Below are 7,706 nucleotides of genomic sequence, written 5' to 3' on the forward strand. Positions count from 1 at the left end.
ACAGCCGCCACCGCAGACGACCTCCGCTCATGCAGCGCTTTGTTTCCGTATAGACGACGCGCGCTACTCTGACGCCATCTCGTATCCGTCGTCACCGCAAAGCTCCTCGTGCGCGGCACTAGTGTTCTTCTCCCACTTTCGCCATACCCTTCTCCTCGCGCTTTCTTCGCTCTCGCCGCTTTTTTTTTTTTCATCCCCCGCTCTGCTCCGCATTCGATGTGATCTTTCTCTGCGCTCGTTCGCTCGGTTACGAATATAGTGCCTAGAATATACTGGCTAGTGTGCCGTCCGCGGCCTCCCGGGTGGCAGCGGATGCAATGAATGCCGGTGGCTGCCGCTAGGAGCGCTGCAGTGCAGGTGGGTGCCGCGGCACCACCCGTTCTTTGTAGCCCGCCGTGCTTCCACAGCATTGGCAAGCGGGCTGCTGCGCTTTTTGTTTTTATTAAGCCGTAGCAGCAGCACAGTTCAAATGTGGGCAGCTGATTTATAAATCAGGGTTTGTTTTGATTACAACAGGCTTCTATAGCGCTTGTCGCTAGCGTGAAAAGCGTGTGCTTTCTCAGCTCGGCTTCGAGCGGGGAACCTGATGTGTTTCTATGCTGGCGAAGAGAAAACGTAATTTTTAAGGCAAATGCCTTAGATCTCCATGTTCCAAGGCCGTGTTGCGAGGTACAGAACATATCACACGATCCAAGGAAGGCCAGAAACGAACCAAAGCATGTCCAGCCGTGTATAAAAGATGCTAAATGATTAGCAAATTTAATTATTGATTATAGTGATTTGATTAAGGGGATTAAGGTGTATTAAGGAGGATTAGGGTGGATGAAGGAGGATTAGGGTGCATTAAGGTGAATTACAGTAGACTTTACAAGGCGTTCGCCTTCGTGTCTCTTTGGCGATAGCTAAGGCCACTTGTTTTTTATTCTAGCCATGATGGCAGCGTAATTTTTTTAAGGGTAAGTTCTAGCTAGGTTACATTTTTCATTCTAATAAAGTAAAGGAATTCTAAGGTTACGTTACTGTTCTATTGATGTTATATTAATGCATAACCATTGAAAACCGCTGTAACCGATCATCTTTTGAAATGACTTGAATTTCGCTGTCCTTTCTTTTTATTTTATTTGCTGCTATTTCTGCCTATTACCTTTGTCCTCATAGGTTTGAATGTTTTTGATTGTTTGTAAACCATGTACCCATCTGCTCATAATGCCCATTGGGGCACGAGGATAGGATAATAAGAAAAAGAATATGCCTGTAAAATGGACTGCACGCGGTGTTCTGTGTACTATACATTTTTTAATACCTGGTAAACACGTGCAGATTTCTTTTTATGTCTGATATAAGTGAACGAAAATGGGAAACAGATCTTTCATTTAAGCGTAACAAATATTTTATTCTCGCGTAACAACAGCCAAACGCGGGCATATAAGACAGCCCTAGATAAGATAATGCACACATACATGAAGAAGATAGATCTAGTGGCAGTGACGCAGTTTAAAGAGCTTCTGCCGTTGCCTTTGCGCTTCCCTCTCTTTGTTGATGCCTTTTACAAAAAAACCGAAACCTCAAGCAAACATAGAACTTCACAAGTGTTGTCAAACTGGTTTTTCATGCTCTGAGCACCCTAGTTGGGGAAAGGCCAGTGTCTGCAGCTGACCTGAAAAATCAGCTAGACTCGCTACATGTAACTTGTTTTTGCTAAAGAAATCAGTAAAAGCATCTTCCACGGCCTTCACAGTGGTTGACAAGATCTGGCTAAGATATATAAACAAGGCTTCCATTGTAAAAATGCGTAGTGCAATAGTGAAGCAGCGTCGGCACTAGCTTCAGCTTTACTTACGCAAAGGAAGCCTGCACACTGTGGTCAAGAATTTTGGGCAGTGATCATTCGTGCAACATAACAGTATAGTAGATCAAAGCACTACTGCTCCTTTTTTTGTTGTTTTTTTCCCTGGCACTCACGAAAAGTAAGGTGCATGCTTAGGATACTCAGGAAATATCGTGGGTATAGCGTAGGGTTTCAGGCGTGGTTTATCGAGGGGAATCTCGTGAACAACGCCGTTCACGGGGATAGAGAACGCGCGCTCGACTAAGCTGTTTTCGAAATGTTTTTCACAAACTACAGCAGTTGGTGCCGGCCTTCTGTCCGCTCTCCTGATCATTCTTGCCCATTTTGCTGCCGCTTCGTATCAGTGGTGGAGTGAACAAGGATACACGCCCTTTGTTCGAGCGGTAACCGCTTGGACACAACGGCACAATGCAGGTCCTCTCCTTGCACTGCCTCTTCGGCATTTTTTCACTGCCGCCGCATATCTCTTGTAATGACAGGCACACGAACACAGCAGCGACGCACTCACTCTTTGACAACACCAAGAACAAACACGCAACGCTGTAATAACACTGAAAACGCCAACATAAGAGACTTTTAGCTCAGCGGGTTTACGTTTCGCTCCGCTCGCGGTCTCCACCGTTGCGCCAGCGGAGCGGCTCGCGAAAAAAAAGTTTTAGCCCGGCGGATCACTCACCCGCTCGAGCGGGGTAAAGAGCGGGGCGCTCTGCTGCCCCACCTAGTGGTCCGAATAGGAGTTACTGAGAAATGAACTTGAATTACGCTTGCTTTTATAATGCAAGAAATGTCGAATAAAGATATATTACATGCTCTCAGTACATTATTTGTTAATAATGTACTGAGTACTAATGTACGGGTCAGCGCCGCAGTCGCCGTCGTCGATGCAGAACTGCGGCGTTCATGTTCGCGGCTGCCATCTTGCATTTCCCATACACGCCCGCGCGCGCTTACGCACGCTCGCGCGCTGCGTATACCCTCCGCTGGGGAGTGCTTTCCAGCGGGCGTAAACGCTGCTCCGTAAAACCGCTGGCCGCCTCAGCGTGGTGCGCATGCGCAGTCGCGTCTCCGCTCACCCGCTCCGCTCCGCTGGCCGTAAACCCGCTGGGCTAAAACTCTCTATAGAAACCGACGCAACAGCTGCGAAACTGACATGCGAAGCAGGCGACACGCGCAGTCGTCACCCACGGATGTGGCAGCGACCTCTGTGGGCCACCGTGGGCATTCATTGCAGGTAGCGCCACGCTCCTCCATTGAAAAGAGCGGGTGCACGGCACATTAGCAAGTATATTCTAGGCACTATAGTTACGAAGTAGGACGCCGACGCCGAGGCTCGCCGCAGGAAAGGGAACCCCAAAAGCGGCGCTCTAAAATATACCTACGAAAGAAAAAATTTGGCACTTCGAGATGAAATTGAGCGAGGGCACTGCTATACATTTAACCAAATAGTATGGAATGCTAGTTGTGGTTATCGCCTTAGGAATACAAAATACAATAACTCGATGTTTATTCGTGTTCAACATGGCACAATGACATACCCGCGCTTTGAATTTCCTTTCAGTTCAATTTCATTATATATTATAGTATTAGCGCCGACTTCGCTCATGTTTAATAAATTAAAGATTTTTCTTTCTATCTAGCCGCAGGCACATCGGAAGGTTTATTTAGAAGTGCGTATACGTTTTTCGAAAGCGCGTCTACTTTTTCAGCAAGCACCTTGATAAACTGTCGCTCATTATGTGGCAAGAAACGTGACATTCCCCAAATACAGAATACGATGGTTGACAGCATGAATATATAGTTTCTCCGTCGAAATCGAGCACAGGGTATGAGGGTATGTTTGATAAAGGCCACCATCAAAGAAAAAGCATTTATAGAAGGTAATCACAGTAATGACCTGCAGTGTTCTGCAGTGTTGCTAAAGCGTGCTGCGCCACGCATTGATTTCCAGCTATTGCGTATTTTGTGTGGCATTGTGAAATAACAACATTAGCGCTATTGCCATGACGTGCATAAGCTGTGTGCACGGAGTCGAATTTGGACGTAAACGACTAACTTTATTAGAACACTATACGCACTGCGCGAGAGCGGTAGCATATTTATTGTCGCCGATTTCAAAAGACAATTAGCGTCATCAAAAAGGAGCACATAGCTGACTCGAAAAAGGCTTAATGATGATAGCTGTGAATCAGGAAAATAAAACATGTTGAAGACTGCTTTGCGGTACTCACAACTGTGTAGGACACTATGACTATTGATTGGCGGTGAAGAATCTTTATGGTGCTCATTTCAACATATAGGCAGAACGCTGACAGACCTTTTCGGTAGCCTACTAAGACAGAAGCGCTTCCATTTTTTATTTTATATTTACCAAGAACCAACAGGACCACTTGTATGGAAGCCACAGAGAACGTTTCTAAGCAGTTTTTTTCGCAAAGGTACATTAGCAAAACTCTGCAATTGCAACAGAACAAAGGCGATGCTGCGAGGTGGTGCAATGAAATAATTTTCACACGAAGTGAAACTTGCCGCCTCGTTTTACGAACTCATCGAGAAAGCGGACGTAAGAATAGAGCCATGCACCATTAAGGTCACACAACTGACTCGGAGTATTGCTGCGCGGTTGTTTTGGTTGATCCTTCTAACGCAGTGTGCAACCCAATAGGCAATTACTATGCAATTTATCAAAGTGTATTGGTGTTTGTGCAACCTGTTTTCACTGGGAGAAACAAGCAATTTGACAGTCTCTCACGTTTCCGCCAGTATTACACGCGACGCCCTCTTGCATTCGTTCTATTGGATCTTGCCGTTGAGTGCGGGAGTTGGCCGACGCTGAGGAGAATTTGGAGATGAAACTAAAGGTTTGTTTACATTATTTACAGTAATAATATAATGTAATTAACAGTCATAAAGTCATCGACAGCCGGCAGCAAATCCGACGCTGTGGCCTGTGGCAAGAAGAACGAAAAAAATGAATGAATGAAGAGATGCATCTTTCTGTTCCCTGTCTCTCGCTTTTAACCCCTTCGGTGTCTCGGGGGTCACGTCATTTGCGGCGAATCCTCGAGCCCGCTCAGGTGTCGTCCTTTTTCTCCAATGGCAGGCGCCCGTGCAAGTGCCGTCAGAATCGGCGGATGGTGTGGCTTGAAGGGCTCCACTGTCAGGTGGGTGAATTGCCACCGGCGTTGCCTCATGGCCTGCAAGTGCCGTCATACTCGGTAGATGGGGTGTTTTTTGAACGACCTTTCATAGCTGCAAAACAGCTTTGCTCGGGACCAAGATTACCTGGAACCGTGCCAGGCTCCCGTGGCACTTTCGGGAAGAGTCAAGCAGGGGGACAATAGCTCGACGTGCGGCGCACGAGGAGGGTCGCCAACTTGTCGGACAGGTCCGGGACCGTGTTAGACGCGCTTCTGCGCACCCTAATTGGAATGCGACGGCGATTGGATGTGGTCGGGGAACTCGAGTGATGCCAGAAAAAGTGTCGTATCTAACAGTTCATAGGGCCGTCCAGCTCTGAAGTACGTGCGTGATCACTAGACATGTCAAAGACTTTGCCACAGAAGCATGAGTTTTCTTCAGTGATTGCAGCTGATTTTACCTCTTCTGATTTGCATTTCCAAATTATTGGTTTCTGACTACCTTATTCTATTTCACAGGCAAATGATCAAATTAACTTTCTCCAGTGCTTTTCAGCTTTTTTGTGCATTTAGGTTTACTTGCCCTGCGAACTGGAGTAGCCGGCGCCTATAAAGGGGCCAGTCTCTTCTTTAATAAATATTGAATAAAAAAAATGAAAAAAAAAAATTTGTGACCTGGCTTCGAGAAACAAAGCCTTGAAATTGCATTCGGGAATCAAAGTTAACTTTGATTACTATGGACGATTAAACGTGAAGCTTAATCACATATAACTAGCCGCTGTCATACGTTGTTGATGGAGGTGTTTAAAAAGTCTATGTTCAAGTACTGGCCGTGGAGCACGCGTTCTGCCCCATCTCTCGGGACACATAGAACCCAGGAAAGACTCCATGACGTAAGAGAGGCGCGAGTTATGCAGACATCCTTACACCTATACTCGGAGGCTGTTCGGCTTAATACATGAGATGTTTTTGCCTAGAGAGGCTTTACCTCGGGATGTCTTCTGTTCCAGGTCACTTCTAAAGCAGGGGCTCTGCATCGTCAGGTTCTTCTGCGTCATGGCACATGGAACAGGTATGGCTTCCAGCCAGTGCCTCGTCTTCTCGGTAAGGTCTTCGACGCCATCTTTCCACAAGACTGGGTGTTAAAATGACCCCAGTTCGAAGGCCATCCTAGATAACCTCTTCCTTAGTCCTCAATGGAAGAGCAATGGCAACGGTGGCATTAACGTACATGCTTCCAATCACTGTTTCACCCACGCTATCGAAATCAAAGCATGCGACCTACTTCTCTGTCGTGGTCATCATGGTTCGCTATCGACGTATGTTCTGTTGAATGCAGAGTGACCAGCGCGTCAGTCCGTTCGTTCCTGGATCTTCCAATGTGGGCAGTTATGAGCATTGACGAAACAGAAATATAAAACGTTATCGCTAGCCGCTGGCATACCGGCCTTAACAGAACTTATTTTTTGTGTGCCGATAGTCTGCAATAGAAGTTTAATACAACACAAATGTTGGGAATCAACGCCAATTAGTTTTCGAGTTTGTGATGAACGTTCTGCTTCGGATTTAATTATGAGCTGCGTAGGGCACAAATTGCTCCACTCCACTGCCTTTTGACATTTTATTTAGAGACTGTTGTATATGTAGGCTCTAGCTTTTCTTTTTTTCTGGATGGTCCAAGCCGAGTCAGCCCCTGACGGGTAATAATGCAAAGCTTACATGTTATAGTGAAAGTCATTACCAGCTTTGCACATTTCCGACTACAACGGTCGTGTACGTTTAGCTTTTAATTATTCTTTAAAACGTCCTTTTAATGTGAAGTACCTCCGGCTGTGGAGAAACAGAATAAAAAGTTATAGGTGCTTACGAAATAAGATTTAAAAAAAGGAAGTACGAACCTGCAGTATCCAGTGACTTCAGGTACCTAAAATAGATACAATACAGATAGTAAGTGCAAAGAAGGCTGACATTGATGTACGCAGGACGACCGAAAAAGGATTGCCAAGTGACACCTAATGGATAAAATACATCGTTTCCGTTGCGAAACCAGAATCTTAAGGCCCTCAAGGCTTGGTTCAGTCCACTACCAATCGCGCTTAGACTTCCTTAAGTCCAAGAAAGCCTCTCAAGCCAGCCAAATACCCTATGAGAAATGGTCAAAGGAGAGGCGCTAACGAAGAAAGAGGGCGAGGTTACACAACGCTGCCCTCTGCCTTCTTACTCTATACTCTAGTTTCTGATCGGTTGGTAGCGTTGCCTACAGCTGCTGAAAAAAAAAATCACTAAGAAACATGTCGCGTGCAACCTTCATTGCCGAATTAACGAGTGGCCTTTTGGTTCTATGGACGCATAACTGACCATTGCAGTCACGCCCTGTGGCTCGTTCTTCGCGCAAAATAAGGCAGTCGCAGAATGTTCTCGTCTCTTTAAACGGACTTCAAATTCACTCTTAGGGGATTGAGTCTACCTTATAGTTTGCGCAGAACTTTGGCAAATAAAACAAGCTCTTGCGAAAAATAATTCGGCTGTCTAAATGTCATGTGAACTGTCGCGACGACACTTTCCTTAATTAAGAAAAAAAATAAACCTGCTAGTAATGTGCCGGTGACTATCGCATGCATTCGGTCATGGTTGTTTAGAGCTCGCGTTATGCTGTTAGTAATAGCACGTGGGCGTCTCTGATACCTGCTTCATATTCACAGACGGCACGAGTTGGCAAG

This window comes from Dermacentor andersoni, chromosome 4 (genome assembly GCF_023375885.2).
Source record: "Dermacentor andersoni chromosome 4, qqDerAnde1_hic_scaffold, whole genome shotgun sequence".
Lineage (NCBI taxonomy): Eukaryota > Metazoa > Arthropoda > Arachnida > Ixodida > Ixodidae > Dermacentor > Dermacentor andersoni.